This window comes from Apteryx mantelli, chromosome 6 (genome assembly GCF_036417845.1).
Source record: "Apteryx mantelli isolate bAptMan1 chromosome 6, bAptMan1.hap1, whole genome shotgun sequence".
Taxonomy (NCBI): Eukaryota; Metazoa; Chordata; class Aves; order Apterygiformes; family Apterygidae; genus Apteryx; species Apteryx mantelli.
The window spans coordinates 37,872,297-37,892,003 of record NC_089983.1 but is presented as its reverse complement, the minus strand read 5'-3'; positions in this window follow the sequence as shown (position 1 = coordinate 37,892,003).

Sequence of the window (19,707 nt, the reverse complement as noted above, 5' to 3'; positions counted from 1 at the left end):
GAACAAGAACAAGTTTCCTCTCCCAGCTCTGCTACAAAACCTTGGGTGACCTTCGGCAGGTCGTTCTGCTTCAGTTTTCCATCCGTACAATAGGGTGGGGAGCTGCTGGGAGCGAGCCTGCGGGCCAGGCTGCCGGCCCCCCGATTTCCACCAGGCACAGCACCGTGGAAATAAGGTGCTATACATTGCATATACTGCCATGCCTATGCATTGAAAATCCAATGCTCAAAGCACGAATTTAAGGCCCATCTGTATGGTGTGAGACGTGAAAGAGAGCTCAGCTCCCACTGCAGCGTCTCCCACGTGTCCCCATGGCAGTCTGGGGTGGCCTTCTTCAGAGCCCCGGCTCCAAATTTGGCTTTTTCCAAGGAAAGAAAGGCCGGACAAGTCAGGGCCATGTTCCCCTGAGCCCGTTGCGGTCTCCGAGCGGAGCAGAGCTGTGGCGGTGCACAAGGCTGACAGGACAGGAGCGTCCCTGCTGGTCTCACCCCCCCGCCCCCATCTCCTACCTCCTCTGCCTCCCCCATACACGTTGTTTTTTGCTTTTCAGCCCCAAACACAACCTCTGCGCCAGCTCTGCAAGAGCAGGCAGCCAAGAGCTACCTGCCTCCTCGGGAGCCCCGTTCGGCATGGCACGGGGACACTCCCCCTCCCGGGGCAAAAGGGGCTCAGCGCAACGTCCCACACCTTGGAAATTAAGCATGTAACGAAGCTTTGCCAGGCCTGAGGCCACAAACCCGGCCCTGACACCCTTTATGCCGGGATTCGCTTTGCACCGGCTTCCCTTCGTCCTAAGCATCCCGCCTATTTATAGGGCTGGAGGCTGTTGCTGCTCCGATCGATGCGGGCTCCAAGGGGAGCAAGACTGAGCCTGGAGCGAGCGATCTTTAAAATTCGTCCTGAACCATTACACCGTTCATATTTTTATTTATATATTTATTTATTTTTAAACATATTCAGCTCCAAGTGGTGGCTGCTGAGCTCCGTGCCGGCAAAGAGGCATTTTTACAAGCTGCTGCCCTGCCGGGAGGCAGGTGCCGGCGCGAGCCGCCGGGTCAGAAAATGCCCTTAATCACTCCCTCGCTTTCCGGCTGCAGAGCCAGAAGGAGGTGAGGGCTGGATTTCCTTGCTCCCCGGAGCGGCGGCAGTTTTTCCACCTCGGGATGACACCTCCGGCAAGCGGGCGGGCGGCCCACCGGGGAGCGCGGCGGCCAGCGCTCCCGGCCGTGGGAGCAACCGCTGCGCTTTTGCCGGTGCGAAGGCCGTGCGAAAATGCAAATAAATAAATAAGGAGCCAGTACGTGGCGCTTGCTTGTTCTACAGCCTGTAATTGTGTTTACAAGGCCTCGCGGGGAGTTTTGCGCGCGCTCCTCTCAGGAATACGAGCCGAGCTACTTTTACCTAACTGCCGAGCTTTGCTGCAGCAACATTACTCTCTGCTTTAATTATTATCGATTTTAGTTTTCGCAGGAAATGTTGGGCCTCCATAAACCCCCGGCTGCTGACTCCAGAGATCTCGGAGGGATTTTTGGCTGAGCAAGCATTTCTCTTGCAAATCTAAATATTTATGCTACAGCTGTGTAAATAGTCAAAACGTGAAGGGGTTTTATTTTTAATGTTCTTGAATTCTAGCAAGGGATTAAGATGGACGCACTGCGCGAATTCTGACGTGTTCTTTTGCAGTTTATTGCACATTGTTGCTGATGCGCTCGTCCTCTCCCAGTCTCCTTTTTAAAGGTGTTTTGCTGTAATTATTTATATGGCAAATCCAGATGGATAGGCATTAGATGATTGTTACTTTATGTTGCATTGTCTATCCGGATGCCAAATGTACATCTGCTTGAACGCGGCAATTTAAAATTATACAACATTTAAAAAAGATTTAAAAAAAAAGGAGCCTGTTGTTAAAACGTGATATTCAGGAGAGAGAAAAGTTATTCCTCAGCGTATGTCAAAAGAATATTTTAGCAATTTTAACATGATCCTTCACAAGCTCTTCTCGCTGAGGAATGATCGCGCGGCCTTTACTCAGTGTTGGACAAATGGGAATTTTGCTCACACGAGCTGACCCTCGGCGATAGGTGATGTTGCCCCAAACCCGCTGCTGGAAAGCGTGGCGGGTCTCCGCGTGCCTCCCGCTTCCCAAGGAAACCTCTCCTTCAACTCCGCGCCCCGGCTGGGGCCGCGCTGCCCCGCGGACCGGTGTCCCGGAGACCCCTTCCCACGGCAAACCCTCCTCCGCAATAAAAGCCGGGACACCAAATTCACGCGGTGCGAAGGTGACTTTGGGGAGGAACGAGGTGGTAAGCGACCACTTGCGTTTTGCTACGGCCCCGCGGCAAAGTAAGAAAGCCACGGTTTTAAACGCACCTCTGCGCCTCATCTCTACAGATTTGCTCCCGGCTTTGGCCAGCTGCCCATGGAAAAAGCCGATGCTAGACCGGAACATAATGAAATGGAAATTACAGCAAATGAACAGCCCGAGCAAAACCCACTTCAAAATAAATAATGGAAATGAAGGCAGTTTGTTCGCTGGTAGTAGTGTGTGTGGGGGGAAAAGGCTGTAAATCCCCCTCTGCTCCCCCGAAAAAGCACTGGAGCGCGGCCCCAGCTAGGAGAGCCCAGGGCCTCCGGCTCCACCTCGGCGGGGGACGTTTTAAGGCTCTTTGGGGCTACGAGCGAGAGGCGAGCTGCCCCCGGGCGCAGCGGGCAGCGACGACCCGCGGCCGGCCCAGCTCGGCCCCTCTGCCCGGCGCCGGGGACGCCCGGGACGGGCACCGCGGAGGCGCCCGACCGCCGAGCGACGGGTTTTCCCTCAGTAGAGATAAAAGTAGAGATAAAGATAAAAGTAAGGAGCTCGGCGTTTGCCGGGAGGGAGCGTTAGGGACCGTGGTCCCGTGGGCCTGGGGACGGGCTCAGCCCCGGGTCGCCTTCGCAGCCGCCTCCCGTCAAAAACCAAGACTTTTTCCCTGTTGTTGATTTTTCTGATCTCATCCGGACTTGCCGGGAAGCTGTTTGGGACTATAAAGGAGGTTGCAGACACTCGATCCAAAGGCAAAGCCCGGAGCAGATGATCAGAAATAACTTCCCTCCGAAACCACCCGGGATTGTCGGGGGGGGTTCAGACGCGGGCCCTTAAAAGCAGTTTCTGCCCGACATTTATGCTGGCCGAGGCCCTGCATCCTTCAGTCGGGAAAATTCATCGGGATACTTCAGCGCTGGCTTAGCCACAAGCACGTGCTTAAGCTCTTTTGACAAAAGTTGATTAAAATCAAACGTGTGCTTTGAGCGTTGTGCAGGAACGGAGCTCGGCTTTCACGCCGGGGAGGCCCTGCACCGTCGGGGGGGTTATTTCACATGGCTGATAGCAGGCAAACAGTTCTTAAGAGGGTAACTTTCCCAAAAAAGGCAGCATCCAAATTGTCAGGTGCGAAAGGACAGCTAGAGCCGGCGGAGCAGATTTTTCTCCCTGTTTTCGCAGGGGTCTCGCAGCCAGCGAGGGGCTGCTGAGGGGAGGAGGGCTGAAGCCAGCTCCCTTGCGCTCTCCACGTCATGGTTTTTAAGCGCTTTGCAGTAAAACTTCCTTTGGCCCTGCTTCTACAAATTAAAAGCAAGAGCAAGCAAAACGCTCAGCTAAACCCAGCTATGTTACACACTCCGAATATGCTGCAGACAGATACGGGAGCTTTTCACCCAGAATATTAAACGAGGAACAGAAGGTAATTCCAGCCTCCGAAAATTAAAGTTCTGAGCCCATTTACATTTACAAATTCGGTAATTAAATAATAAACCCAAACATTACAGCTTGCGCTCTAAGAGCGTGCTCATTTTCTAAAGAGCATATATCTAAAATTACATTACAGCACCTTATTTGTTTAGCCCGCTGCGTTCCCCGCTCGCAAGAAGGAGGAAATTGTGTGGAGAGGAACAAATGAAATCCCCAAGTCCCGCAGCCGTTGCATCGCCTTTCTGGTTTGTTCTCTGTGGGTTTCAGGGTTTTTTCCCTCAAAGGGGTCGAGGCACCTCCAGGAACCCGGTTATGCCGCTAATCTGCTCGCTTCTTTGCAGCCCAGGCAAGGAAATAACGGGAGGGAGGGGAGGAATAAAAGCAATAAGCAACGCACAGCTGCAAAACTTTACATTTCCCCCGGTGACCCAAAGAGATCGCAGCCTGCATGCGGCGCGGCCACGTCTGGGGAGAGGGCTTACGGGGGGGTGTTCGGTTGGGGGGTTTTCTCCTTTTTTATGGACCGTTTACTTTATTTCCTCCTGGCTTGTCCTCCGGGTGCTCAGACCCGATTACGGCCCCCGCGCCGGCGCGGCCGAGGTTTCCGTCGCTTGCTGAGCGAGACGCCGCGGCGCGGGCCAGCGCGCGGACGGCTTGGGGAAGGTTTCCCGTTCAGATTTGCTCTCGCTCGCCCATCAGCTACACATCAGTTCCCGCTTTACAACTACTTAATGGCTCTGTGGACGTGCACGTGGCCGCCGGGGGCAAAGCGTCCCCCCCGTAACGTCCTGCGAGGCGGCGCGGAGGAGAGGGGACGCCGGCCCGTGCCAGGGACGGGCAACCTGCCAGCAGCTCCCGGCGGCAGGGTCCCCGAGACTTATCCATCGCTAATTCCCCTTTTAATTCTCTTTTTTAACACTCTGCGCTGTTTCCCTTAGAGGGATGCTGACACCCTCTGCCGTTCAAAGCCGCCTGACTTATTTCCCTGCGTGTTTTGAGCGCTCGGAGGCGGAGAGCGGGGCTCCTCCAAACAGGCGTCCGTCAGCCGCCACCGCGGGGTTTTCATCAGGCACGAGGGCGCGATAGCAAATGCAAACAGCTAAAATCAAAGCGTTTGATGTTTAACGATCTCATACGGGATGGGGAAGTTGTGCTCTTGAACATCGGTTGCTCTCTCCAGCTAGCGCCATGCAGAGACACCCCGTCTTCCAGGACTAATTGAGCCCTAACGACTTTCCTTTATCATCTGAAACGGAGACAAGGATTCGAGGAATGTCTCACTGAGTAGCCGCGGGTCCTTCCTTCCGCTCACTTACTATACCCCACCTTAAAACTCTTCCTTCCAAGCCCGTTTCCCTGGCGTCACGGCGGCTGTCGCAGTTCTGCCCCATCGCCCCGGCCGAACACGGTGACGGAGGCCAACGCAGCCTCCGCGAGGAGCACCAGCCCCGCGCCGCCCGCGCCGGCCCCGCCGGCCTCCAAAAAGTCACGGCTTTGGGTGCTTTTCAAGCCGGAGGCGAGCTGCCGGGGCCGCGGGGTGCCCCCCTGCCTGCGCGAACGCCCTGACGGCGCTTTGCGTATCGAAGTGGAAGGAAAAGGAAGATTTGTTTTTGCAAGGTAAACGAGCGGGACGGTCACAGCCGGCGCCTGCCCGCCCCGCCGCCGAGCCCTGCGCCGGAGCAGAAGCACTCGTGCAAGGCAAAAATGACAGGCTGGGAGCGGCACTGAACGTAATTTTACAGCCAAATTATTCTGAAAATGGTAACAGCTTAAATCATTATATAGCTCTTTCTGGTCATTTGCTGCAATTAAGGCTGGGCTCCAAGGTGCTATCACGCTGCTCCAGGCCACATTTCCAAATCGCTGCTCTTCTGCAAAGCCCTGACCAGCAGATGTCCCCAGAATTGTCCTGGAGACAATAGGCTTTGGGGTTTAATTAGGATCAACATGGAAATTAGTCTGCAGAAGAAAAGAAGAAAAGCAGGTCCTGGATCCGTACCAGCTGATAGGAGCAGAGCTGGGCTGTTTTATACCCAGCGATGGCTTGGCCCCCCCTTACTCCTCGCCCGTCCTGGGGAGCAGCGATGGGCCCGTGCGCGATGGCAGCTACAAAACGCCCACCCAGCGAAAGCAGTTTCCCCAGGTCCACAAGAAAGGCTGGGGACGGCTCCCAGCCGCGAGCCCCCGCGAGTCCCCCTCATTCCTGGCCACCGGCGCCCGGCTGAAGATGCGGGAACAAGTTCACCGTCGTGGATCACATTTTTCCACAGCTGCCGGGGGAAAAACGATTCACATAGGGGCATCAGGCCAGATGACCAAGGAGCTTAAAGATACCTCCAAAAATAGCAAGAGACTTCCTAGGATGGAGGTCAGCACTGAAGGAGCCAGCCCGCCTTCGACCTCTGCCCCTCCTGCTGTCAGAGGTGGCTGGGTACGTTCATCACCCCGGCAATCGCTCTGCCTCCCCGGCCATCCTCATCCTCTCCCTGCCACCTGCGAGCGCACCCGCTCCCAGCTGCAGGCTCCCTTCCTTTTCCTGCATATCCCTCATCTCCCTGCATACAATTAATCACGCTATTTCAATTAACGGATCTGAACTGCCGAACAGACCTGTCCTGTGCTAATGTGTTATTAATTGGGTCATGCTGGATCTCAGCAATATTAAGTGCCATGTGGCTTTCAGCTTTCATCTTCTGATCCAGGCTCATTTCATCCATCTAATCGCCTCCCGAATGTCGCACGGGCCCAATTCGGTTTTCGCCTCTACGCCCACCTTCTAAGTAGTCTGATAGATTTGCTGCATTGTCTGGTATCTACTACACACTGAGAAGAGTCATATTTAATTTACGATGCTCTACTTCTCCAAGAAAAATCAATGATTGTTTACATTACTATTCTACAACCCTTATTTTAAAGTAATTCATGGCTGGGCCAATGCTATTAATTTTATTAAGCCGTTATTAGTGGGCAGATATTATTCTGCTCCATTGATCCTAAGTTGATGCAATTACCACTTATGAATCCAGCACCATATGTTTGAAATTTTCAATTCCGTCTGCAACCTGAAGCTGCACATTAAAATTGTGCCCAGCCAGATGCTGGTGGTGTAAACTGGGGAGACTGCTGATTTTGAAGCTGATTCAAAACAAACAAGGAACTGCCCAAACTTTATAGTTTAACTCCTTTTAAAACAGAGATACCACTATCAACCTCAGACCAAGCCATTCGCAACTGCACAATGTCAAAGGGAGAAACAGTCTCAAATATTCTTTTCAAGCCTCCCGAGTCCTATAGTTCATAGAAACCTCGTCGTTCTGGATTTCCACTTAACCGAAACGTCCACTGATGTGAATGGGAAATCCTACACATGAAAATATGTTTAGCTTAATCTGCACTGAAAATATGCTGAAAGACAGAAAAGGTCCATGCCCAGCTGAGTGTTCATTTAACTCTATTTGCAGAGGATGAATTTCACCCGGAGGCCTCAGATCTCCTGGCCATCATCTTCTCTAGTGTAAAAAAATTAATAGCAGAGCAGTGTGGGAAAATGAGACAAAATGGCACAAATCATGATGGCTTCAAATATCCCCCAGGAAATCTAACTGAGCGGAGCGAACAGCTGATCACGCAGAGCAGTGATGAGGCCTGCAGTGGCAGGAGGCTACAAAAACACCCCGTGGTGCCCACCACCCCTTTGAGCAGGCTGAGCGGGCTTACACAGGAAAAACCTCTTCGTTCTCAGCAGCTCAAAGGAATTTAAAACTGCAATTCGAAACAGAAATTAGGACTCACCTTTAAGCAGCTTGGGAAAACGTTAGCTCAGACGCATCCTTTTGTTTATGAAGAGGAACGGGCTTTGTGCACTTATGCAAGTCAAGAAAAACTTGACACTCAAGGAACTGGATAAAAGAGAGAAAAGGAAGACAGTCCTTGCCCCAGGATCTTATGGTCTAAAAGGGGATGAATGGATGGATACATGGACGGATGGATGGACGGTTAGATGGATGGTTAGATGGATGGGTGGGTGGATGGAGACAGTGGACAACAGGGAACCAAGGGGCTGACACAAGCCAGCCCCACAGGCTGCAGTACCAGCAGCCTCACCGTTGTTAAGCTGATGGTGGACAAAAGATCTGGGGGAAGACCGTGATGTCTATTGAGAGTCCTGGCAATGCAAACAGAAAAAATCAAGCCTCCAGGAGGCCTGGTTAAACAAACCGGGCACTCCTTGGAGCATGTCCTGCTGGAGCAGTTAACTTTAATCTAACTTTAACCTACCTGTAAACTTAATGCAACTTTAATCTGCCATTTAGAAAGGTATGAACTCTCCTTCAGTAAAAATTAGGCCAAATAAGATTTTTTAACTAGCTGCATTAGAGTCCTTGCAGTAGCTCACATCATCAGCTAGCTAGCATAAATCACCTTGCAGCCATGGATATCAAGAGCTAGGCCAAGTTACACCAGCAGGGACTCTGGCCACAGAGTGCCCACAGAATAACAAGAAACGGTATCATAACACTGCCGGTTCCTGCTGGCTGGTTAATGCTCTGGAGAGGGCGACTGATTTATGGGGCCTACCGCACTCAGCTAAAATGGTCATTCAACATTATAAACCAACATCCTTGTCCTCCATGCAAAACAAATAAATGAAGAAACGAATTGCATGCTTTCCTCCACGACAGGGATATTTTTGGCAGCCGCGAAGCTCTGCAGGGCGTTCCCGCAGCGCTGCGGGAGAGCTGGTGCTGGTGGCTCGGCGAGTTCAGCGTGTTGCCCCAGAGCCACAGCACAGCGGTGGAGGCTGCGCCATTTAGCTAGGACGTTCCTTCCGTGTCTAAAGTGTGCCTAGCTTTTTTTAAATCCGTTTGGGAAAGCGGGAGACTGGGCTTAAGGCTTCCTCCCCCTGGGGAACCGCGCTGCCCTGGCTCTGGGGCTCAGCGGCAGGACCGGCCGGCGCAGAGCAGAGCAACGTGTTTCCCCTCGGCTGTAAGCAGTGATTTTGGGGGGGCAGAGCACAGACCGAGCCCGCCCACGGCTCTCTCCAGGCAGAGCAAAGGCACGCGAGCCCAGTGCCCGTCTCTGATGCATGACACCCTTTGCAGGGGGGTAAATTATAAGCTCGAGCCCTCCCCTGCCTCTCAGTGTAGATAGCGTAGAGTCCCTCGCTGGAAACGGCAGCAGAGAGCTTGGCTGACCAGGGTATCGGGGCCTGTTTTATTTTATCCGCCTGCAAATGGCTGCACGCAAGGACAGATCAGATTAACAGGGCTGATGGAAAACATCCTCCTCTTTATCCCCTCTGACAGCAGCAACCCTTTATATACAGTATGAAGACAAAGTTTTTCAGCCATACGTTTTCTGCCTTGGGGGATAGTTCTTTCCAACAGAAATTTCCTTTTTTCTTTTTGAATTTGAGAAAAATCAAAACATTTTGATGGAAGATTTTTCAGCCATCCTTACACGTTAGATATGGTGGCAGACAGACCTGGCTCATCAACATCTGCTGCCTCTCACAGGACGAAATTTAATATCTGGTGTCCGAGAGCTGACCGTCCCTCGGAGCTCCGCTGGGGTCAGCTCAATGAGAGGTGCACCTGGCTCGGAGGGAAGGAAACGGCTCCTTTCCTGAGGGTTTCCAAATGGTTTTCCAGAGCGACTCTCTCGTCACTTTATCTCCTCTAAAAAGGCACCTGCCTAACGCCCTCCAATGAGGCTTTGGGGAGGACGGTGTTATAAATTGTGGCTCAGTGAATCTGCCACTCACGGCTGCTAATACGCTGCATTTATCCTTGCCACCGCAGAGGTTGGGGCAGCGAGAGGAGGAAAGAAGGGAAAAAGTAATTGCTTCCCGCTCAGCTTGTCATCAGATCCTTTCCTCAGCCCCCTCGCGTCCTTCTCCCTGCGGTGGCGCGAAGGGCCTGGGCACTCGCCGCAGCCGCCGTGCCGGGGCCAGAGCAGCACCCCGGGCGCCGACGGGGTGTGTGGACGGGACGGGGCTCGGGGCCACGCAGGGTATCGCCGTGCTCTGGCACGTGCCCAGGCTGTCCCGCCTGGGGTGCACCAACCCCATCAGCCCCAGCAGCTGGTGCTTGATGCCATTAGCATCTCTAATCAAGATGTGTTTATTTTAGCTGGGGGGGTCCTATCCCAAAAGCATCCCCATAGTGTAGTGAGGAAGAAGAGAGGTGTCTTTTCTGGGCCTTTTTTAAAAAAAGAAACCTTCAGTGGTTACAGATGTGAGAGCACCTGCCATTAAAATCTCCCTCTCCTGGAGAGGACTCAAACTCCATGTCCTTATTCAGTGATGTGGCTCAGCCAGATATTGAATTAAAAGTAAAGATACTGAATCATGAAATGAACCCAATTTGCTGGCTTGTTCCTAGTTGAGGAAACAGGGACCACCTCAGATTCCCAGGAGAGGGGTCAGCCTCCTGAGACCTGAAATTAGGTTAGATGTCAGAAATCCTTACCTGGGCTGTGTATTAAATTGAAGACAAATATTTTGACCAGCACCTGATCAGCCTTTTTAGTGTTTTTCTTCAGGTCCTGCAAGGTGCAATGAAAGACCAACAGCAAGGGTCATTTTGCTCTGGGGAGGTGGTGGACGTTGGGATCATTGGCAATTTGGTGAAGGTATCCCGCTTAACCAGCGTGGCAGTGCCACTGCTGGAGTAGCACGCACCGAAACCAATGTGCCATGGGATAGATTTGATGCACTTCACGCGGAAATTGATGCATCACCTTTGGAATCAAATTTATCACCTCTTCTGTCACACTCCATATACTGAATCAGAGTCACCTCCTACTGAATTAAAAACTTCACATGCAGTTCACATCACACCATAAATCAGGCCAAAATGGAATTAAATGCATGGTATGCTAAGAACCCATTAATCACCCCATAAATTAAATATGGGACAAGCTTCTTAGACTAGATGTGCCCAGATGGAGCCCGCAGAGCCCATCTGTGAAATCCTGACACTGCTGAAGTCCCTGAGAGCTTTGCCATTCATTTCGGTGAGTTTGTTCAGGCCTACCCTGTCCAGGCCAGGACCAATGGGGTACCCAGCCCCAGACCTGTCCTGGACCCACCTGAAACCTGGTGCCCAGGAACTTCTGATATTAGTGCCTGTCCTGTTGAACCATCCACACTCCCCACGTGTAGGAGGTTTAAGCCAGAGCCTAGAGGTGAGAAGCTTTTGGACACCATCAGCCTCTTCGTCTTCCTCCCAGGGGTTAAGGAGTCGCTCTGTTTGACCGCCCCAACCTCCATGTAATGCAGAGATGTTGCTACAAGCCTCATGAGGACCGGGGTCCCACGGAGCATCCTTCACCAGGCTCTTGGCAGGATGGTGGAGGGGTGGGCTCCGCTTCTGTCCCCAGCACCTAGGAGATACTCAGCAGGTGCTGCTGGCTTCCTGACACCTGTTTTGCCTTTTTTGGACCACCCACAGCTCTACTTCAAGGCAATGGGAGGAGAAAAGAAGAGGTTCAGGGATTCATCTGGTGCCAAGAGCATCCAAGGCAATCCTGACCCCAGCACTCTGTAGCAGGCATTACTAGTCCTGCATGACGGACAGGAAAACAGGGCAACGGAGCAACGGTTACTGACTGCTCCAGGGCCAAAGCTAGAGACCAGGGTAAAGGCAAAGATGAGACCTCAGAAAGTCTTATCTGAAGCCAGAATACTATTTTCTCCTTTTTGTTATATGTGTTAATTGTTGCCTTTCCAACAGCACCTCCCCACACGTTCCTCACAAGGCAGAGAACCCCCTTTCCTTGTCCCCATTCCCCAGAGCACGGCGAGACAAACTTTCAGTTAGTCAGAAACATCTGATTCAGATAAATTCTTGGATCAAATCCACAACGTTCCCTTTTATTTTCCTATTCATCTGGTCCTCTCAAAATCTGTTCAGGAGCAATTAGAGCCTGTCAGCTAGAAGCTGATGCAACTTTTATTTAATTAGCCCAGCAGCCTATAAAGATCCCATTCATCAATATCTTGCGGAAGGTGTGGTTTCAGGGAGGGGGGATTTGTCATTTCTTTCCCGCATCCAGATGGCTGCATAGCATCCATCAGTGATCCGATCACACGCATGGACACACGTGTATGTCTGAGAAGGCCCAGCCAGCTGGGATACATCTGTCCAGAAAGCACTTACAGGAGAAAACAGCACAAGTCTGCTCCAGATGCTCTGTTAGCAAGTCTCATTAGTAACTCAGTTGCCCAACCACGGCCAACGCGGGTAGCAAATGATCCCGGTGGGAACAGTAACTTTGGAGGGCTTTTTCTCTTCTGACCTGTTTGCTATCCTTCATAGCAATGGGATTGCCAGGAAAGGACAGAGATGTTTAAGGAGGGCCAAATGCCAGCGGGGTGAATTAAGGGCAGGCCTGAAGACATACCAGGCGGTACACAGTGACTGCTGCCTTTGCCCAGGGAGGGCAACAGCCTCCTCTCCCTGCGCTGCCACGCTCTGAGAATAACCACATCAGAGATGACACAGCAGGAAAGGGAAAATCAGTACTTAGAGCTGCTGCATCCTAGCAAAATTTCAGGGTATTCAGCATGTCAGAGAAAGCTTTGGGGATTGCACCCTTTGGCCTGAAAGTTTCTCCCCATATTGATTGTCAGGGTATATAAACTCTTCCCGACCTTCTCCCCTGCCAGCCTGGGGGAGGCGGGACAGGTTCGGATTGGGCTTTTCCCAGAGATGCGACAGGGTGGCCCAGGAGGATGGATAGACACATGTGGCACAAATGTAAACCTGTACCCTTGTAGGCTCCACGCTGGCCCTCACCGGTCACCAACAGGAGGTTTTGCCGGCTCAGACCTGCAGGACTGGTCCCTGCAGGAAACACTTGCCAACCTTGTTTGCAGCCCCACCATTACAATTCATTGAACTAAAAAAAAAAGAAATCAATTATCGCAGGACAGTTCATAGATTAGAAACATGAGTGATGGTATCTTCATAATTAATGATTACGAGAAAGCAGCTTAATAGTTTGGTTCCCTGTGGCTGGTTTGATTTCTAATATACGGCAGTTGTTGGTGTAAGCAAAGCAGGTAATTGGAGACAGTTTATCCTTGGCGTGTCTAGCTGGTAGCTACACTTCACAAACTTGCATGTAAGGCCGTTGTTTCTTAAAGCCGTAACCTCCAACAGCAGGAGAGGGCTGCAAACGTAACCACATTGATAGCCGTATCCCCAAGCTGTGAGAGACTTAGGGACCTGAATGAAGGGCAGTTTCTCTTTGCTGCAGGTTGCTGTGGTCAGCAAATACCGCCGTGACATTCACGGAGAAGATGCCCCCGTTCAGCTTTCCAGCCCCAGCAGTGAGGGCAGAGGACGTGCGAGCCCCTCCTCAGTGCCCTGAGCTACCCGGCTCCTCCACAATTTTTAATGGGAACATTATTGCTGCATATTACTGTGATTGATGCTGGCTCAATCAACTGGAAAAGTGTTAAGCCTTAAAAAGAAGTGAGATGAAGGCTAAAATACCAGGCTAAAATGTCCATATAATGGGATTATTCCAGGATTGAAAACATATGTGCAGACATGCTGAAATACACAGCTGTGCCCCCCTCCCCGCTGCTCCATACTGGCCACCGTTATTTCCAAAGGAAGCGAGTAATGAGTGTTTATACTGCAAATGTGAATGTGCAATTAATAGAGGGCACATATGAACTGTGCTCCAAGTGAGCTCTGCGGTTTTACTGCTTATCAAATAAAAAGTAATAAAGAAACACTCTCTCTATTAACATATTATTTCAAGCCAAGCTGTGGTACTTTCCTGTTTTTCTTCCATTGCATCGAGTGCTGTCTGATTTGGCTTTTTTTGCTTAAGACCAATGTGAAACACTAAAGTCAGAGTTGCCAACTTCAGTCAGTTTTCCTGTTGTGATGTTTGGTATTTCAAAACTCCTGGGGGCTCTTCTTTCAAGAAGAGTCTCAGGTTTTGTTACATTAAAACAAAAAATTTTGCCCAGATGAATTGTGGAGGAATGGATGTTTGATGTCCAGCCTCTAAACTCAAAAGGCAAATACAAAACCTCCCCTCAAATGAGTTATCTTTCAATCACCTGTGATCTTCAAACACTACGCCTTTGGGGGACCCAATTCACAGATTTGCAGCTAACAAAAGGTGATTTTACTCACTAGTTCAAGACAAAAAATTCTGAGAACAAATTCATTTTTAGTCTCCAAAATCTGGCTCATATACCAGTGAATCCCCGTATTATGTGTGCAGAGTCCATGGCCGCAAACTGCAGCGCAGAAATGGCCCACTGCCGAAGATGTGCTCCAGATGGGGTGTTTCGTGCTTCCTTTGAGTCTTTACCCTGGAGCTGTGCTTTCCTTCAGAAGATGTCCCTATCTCTGTGACAGCTCCCCCACCAGTTGACCAACTCTTGTTGAAACCACAGTGGATGCATCAGGCCTTCCCATGGGGCATAGCACCATCCTTGCTCCACCTGCAGCGACCTTCAGAGGGCTCCTCTGGAGCTGTCCTCCTGAAGTCCATGCACCAGACACAGCTTTCCTCAGGAAGATGTAGGCATTTCACCCTTTCCATCCTGGTCCCCTTTGGCCAGCGCTCAGACTTGGAGCAGGTGAAGAGGAACTGCTGCGGAGCACGGATGTGTTTTACCTGTCCCAGGAACTGTGCTGAATGTTTCCAAGTGCCAGCTGCAGGGCTTTACCTTGGACCAAACCCACCACATCCTTCTGGATCTCTCTTTTCTACAGAGGTTCAGGGTGGTCTCCTTGCTCCCATGTATGTGCTCAGAGAGGACCTCTCTCACAAAACATTTACAATCTGAACAGACCTAGTAAGCTCAAGGTTGGGAGAGAAAAACGACATCTTCTGCCAGCACTTAATGTTAAGCTTGTATATATAAAATGACTACATAAACCAAGAAATGAATAACAGGACTAAGCACTTTACCAGGCAAATCCGATTTCTACTTAGCAGAATTGGAAGGAATAAGGCTAAAATAGTTGCTTCAAGGATGGGATTTAATTCTAAGTGCCAATGCTAGTTCCCTTATTGTGCTTGTATTGCACAAACCTACTAGCAAAAAATTGTCTTAAACAAGATAATCCTTAATCCTGACTCCAGCTGTCAAGAAGATTGAGACTGCAACCAACAGGAGAACAAGGAAAACTTGTTAATTTGTTTGTTAAAATATTTGCAATGTGTCGTATCAATAATGCATAATAAGAAAATCTTGGCCCTCCAGAGCCAATGCACAATGCGAAGACTTTGCTGCATCACACCTAAATTATTATCAATAGCACATTTATTATTATAATGGATGAAAAACAAGCTTCCTGGCTGAAAAATAAGATCAATTTGAGCTTAAGCTATTTGGATGTACTCTAAATGTTGTAATTAAAATGCAGCATGAATGTTCCTTTTTAAAAAATGACAAAAAAATAGCCCTACTACAATTAACATACATCATCCAGCTCTGATTCAGTAACCTGAAAGCAGATAAAAACCCAAGCAAAATTGTATGTGTCCAGGTAGACTTTTCTCAACTTTAGGGCTTGATTCAGAGCATTTCCCTACTGGATCAGAATCTAGCTCCAGGCTTGAGGATTTGAAGCAGGGAGTCATCTTAGATTGCACTCAGCACCCCATATAGGTTAGGATTTGATTAGAGTCCAGCACAGACACCTAGCCTAAATTTATCTTGCTGCAATCAAAGACAACTTTAGTTTACAGAGGGAAAAAATGCAAACAACTGCAGAAAGAGAAGGCATCTGTATGAGGGGAACAAGGTTTCATTTCCAGAGCAGGTGCCTTGGGGACAGAAATGGTCGGAGTGACATCCCCCTCCACCACGCTATCACATACACAACAAAACCTGCAGGAGACAAATGTGACTCTTGCCTCCCCCAGCAATTAGAGGCACTCAGACACTTCCCAGGGGGTTGCCTGGCACCCTACAGAATTTTTGTTCTGTTAAAGAAGTGACTAGAGGGTTACACAAATCTCCTGGCAGCTCTCTAAATAATTGCATTCTCTTATGTCTTTTAATCATAAGCCCCATGAGACCCATAATACCATATCCGCAATCCAAATTGGCCCATCAGCTCAGTTTATCAAAGGGACCTAATTTAATCTGTCTTTGATGAAGACAGGAGCTGTCAAACTCTGCCCTAATGATTTGCTAAGTTTACTTTGCTTGCAGATCTGTGGCGTGAAGGGCATTTGGACTCCAAGCACAGCATTGATAACGGAAAGCCATGATGAGGAAGACAAAATTGTCAAGAGCTTGACAGTCTGAACCAAGAGAAACCAGAGGAGGAGCCTGGAACAACAGAAGAGACTGAAGAGGCAAAATAAGCCCCCTGATGGGTGTCACCACTAATAACATCACGAGACTGGACAAACAAAGAGGCAAAAGCTTCCTCAGAGCAAATAATCTACTACCGCGAAAGACCCACACAGGAGGGCACCAGCGCAGATCAGTCCAAGCTGGAAAGTGCAGAGCCAGTGGGACAGTGGGAGCAAAGTGCTAGGCGAGGGCACCGCTGCTCTGACCTGGCATCGTACCTTCCCTGGCAGAGCTGAACAGACCATGAGGTAGGTATGAGAGCAAGACTTTACATGGAAAAGCACCTGTTCTTCCTCTGACAAGCTGAAAAAGGTCTTCCATGCATTCAATACTTTTAGAGCTGAGCATTTATGATTTAGGTGCAGCTTTTAAAACGACTGGGATGACTTCTCTGCTTCTCTTCAGCCTGGTAAGCCAGTGGGTTCTGTGAGCTGTGTGACAGCGACACCAGAGAAGAAAAGATGAGCAGATAGAAGCAAAAAAACAAGGGAAGTAGCCAAAATTCTTGGCTTCAAGGGATGCTCAACAACGAAAGGTGCTAGGACTAAAGGGAGCAAAGATTAGGTCTTGTATGAAAAAGCTTAAATCCCAACCTTCTCCAGAAAAGTGAGGGTTGACAGGAGAAGACTGGAGCAGCATTTTACTCCTTAGCTGTGAGCAATGGATGTAAGCACAATAAAAACTTTCAGAAAAGAATGTTACTAGACAAAAATAGCTGGTTCTGAAGCACTTGATGGCTTTTAATAGTTTTCAGCTCAAACAGAAGAGGGAACTAGGAGTCTGCACTACAGAAGCTTGAGGAGTGCTGCAGGCTGTGAGAAATGAAACACAGGAACTTGGTTTTAACCAGAATGTATAAAAAGATGGTGCAAAGAAGAGCCAAAGAGATCCTCAGGTAGGGGCATAAAGGGCTATACTGACATCATTAATTCAGGGAAATTCTTCACAGGACCACCAAAGTTACAACAGAAGATGGATGGACCATTTGCCTGCAAACAGACATGGCAGCTTATTTATTTAATATAGGGAGTGCAGGTGCGCAAGACAATCTTTGGCAGCGGGGGCACGGAAACAGTGACATTAGCTCCAAAAGACCAAAAGAAAAGCCCCAGCCAGCAAACAGCAAAGGATGAAATGCAAATATCAGTCAGGCTAGCTAATGCCCACAAAGGGACCGGTGAACCGAGCGTGCGGGTGTATAACAAAAGGCACCACCTGCAATACTGTCAGGCAGGAGAAAAGGCCCATCACTGGGTTTAAAACATGCTAAATCTTTCGTCTCATGAGGAATTCACTCTTCAGAGGACCAGACGACCTGAATTTGAGGAGAGCTTTCAGGGAAGTGCTGAAGAGAGGGCAGAGGGGTTTGGAAGAGCACCAGACTCCCTGGAAGAAGCTCTGCTTCCCCGAGGAAGCTCTAGAATAACAGGCAGCTAAAGTCACTGGCTGTGATAGAGAAAGGGGGAAAAAGGCAAGTTAAACACACTCTACGGAAAGAGGGAACTGTCCTCTGTTTGCTCCACAGATTTTAGACAGTATAAAGTGAGTGTCAGGAAGCAAAGATGGCTCTGACAGGCCAGGAATGGTACACAGCTGGGCTGGCACAGAGCCGGGACCTGCAGCATCATGAGAAGGTATCTGTGCAATTGAGCGTCCACCAGCTTCTGCCAAGCTCAGGGCACAGGGGGAGCTGAGACGCATCACCTCACGTAGAGGCGAGACACCGTGATTGACAGCATCTCGCCTTTCTGAAAGGCACCAGTGCCTGGCACCTGCTGAATTCCTACCGGCCTGTTTTACCTCTAATTTGGGCAGGAAAAGTCCATACTGGCACAGCATCCATGAAAGGTTCCTGTCTTCGGTAAGGACAGCATTAAGGTCTGCATGGACAGCGTTTTGATGCACAGGGAAAATAGAGAAAGAGCACAAACAAAGGCTCTGAGCGGAGCAGAGCTGGAAACTAAAACAAACAAAATTCACTTCTACCCAGTGAGATTTCCCTTGCTGGAGGTGATGTAACAGAGCAAGGTCTGGGAGATACCAATAAACCCAACACCTGGTCACCAGGGCTGGGCAACTAGACAAGGAAAGAGCAGAAAGATTCCCGACACAAGGGAGCAGCACAGATGGAGGTCTCCCGTCCCACAACAAGCAGCTGCCCCTCAGGCTTAGATCCTGCTATTTGTCCCCAAGCTGAGTCAGGAACCAAGCCCCGGCAGCACAGCCCAGGAGAGCAGTGACATCACCTGTCAAAACTGGAGAAGCTGGCACCAGTTCACCAGCTTGCCGTGTCCATGCTGCTGGGAGAACCATGGCTGCAGGCACAACCCACGACCCACTTGTTGACCATGTGCTGGTGCTGCAACGATCACACCCTGAGTGGTTTTGTCCCTCTTGTCCACAAGAGAAAGATTCACAAACTGACTGGGAGACGAGGCTGGGCTCCAGGGACAACTGCCAGAGTTTCCAGCAAAAGCAGGGGGGGGCTGGAAAGGGCAGCTTGACTATAGATACTGTATAAAGTAAGGGCAGACAAAAGCAGGCTGAGATCGTCAAGGGCTGCGGGGTGGCCACAGCCAGCACAAATGCCCCCTGGGGCCTGGGAACAGAAGTGCTTGGGTCCAGTGCAGTTTGGGTGCAGTTTGACATGGCTCAGTATGGCACCTTGGGGGACTGGGCACCTCATAGAGAGGGGGGACACACTGGAGACTCTGGATTATGCCACCACCTCTGAATCAACTGGCTGGGCTGTGAGCAGAAGATACATAGAGCAATAAGAGGCCATAGCAAGAGGCCAGAGCCAAGGCTACACAGGGCAACTGCCTCGTTACCACCCCGATATTTCAGTCTGCATAATTTCTGCAGGGGTGAGAAGCTAGTGTGTTTGCAGGGAAGTGGGCAGCATTACACAGGATGGCACCCAAAAAGACATGCTGTCACTGGCAGCAGACAGGCTGCAGGATGGGAGGAATAAGAAGGTGCTGAGGGCTGGCAAAGTCACTGGGGAGACATCTGAGTGACTTCTGAAGAGCGCAGAGCAGCATGTGAGATTGAGGGGGCTGATCACTAGAGCGGGGAAGGCTTGGAGGTAACTTGGGAGTCTGTGATGAGAAGAAAACCAAGCTGCAGCTTGGGAAGGATCCGTGGCTTCCGCAAGTGAGTTCAGCTTCTTTTCACTCACTCTTTTTTTTCTTACACACATGGGTGGATTGAACAGGACAGGCCAAACAGACTGAACAACATATGCAATAACAAAAAATAATCTAAAAAGTGATGTTTGCTTAATACTTGTGTCTTCAGCTTGGCTGCCAGTTGCAACACTGCTGGATTCCAGCTTCAGCCCCTCATTGCTCTGACCGAATTGCTATGCACTGGTTAAGTTTTTCACTTTATGTAAGCATATTAAAATTTTAATTAAGCATTAAAACAGTGTTTTAGCAGTTTTTTGAGAGTTTTGCTATTTATCTTGTTCATTATAAGTCTCTCAGGTCCTAAATTTTAGACTAAATTTAGGTCAACACTGGCTGAGCTCTGCAGGATAGCTGCTGAAATCTGTTCATTAAAAAGGAAGAGATCAGGGTTGGTCAACAGCCAGTGGGAGCCTACATTTGGCTGCTCTGTATCCTGAGAATCT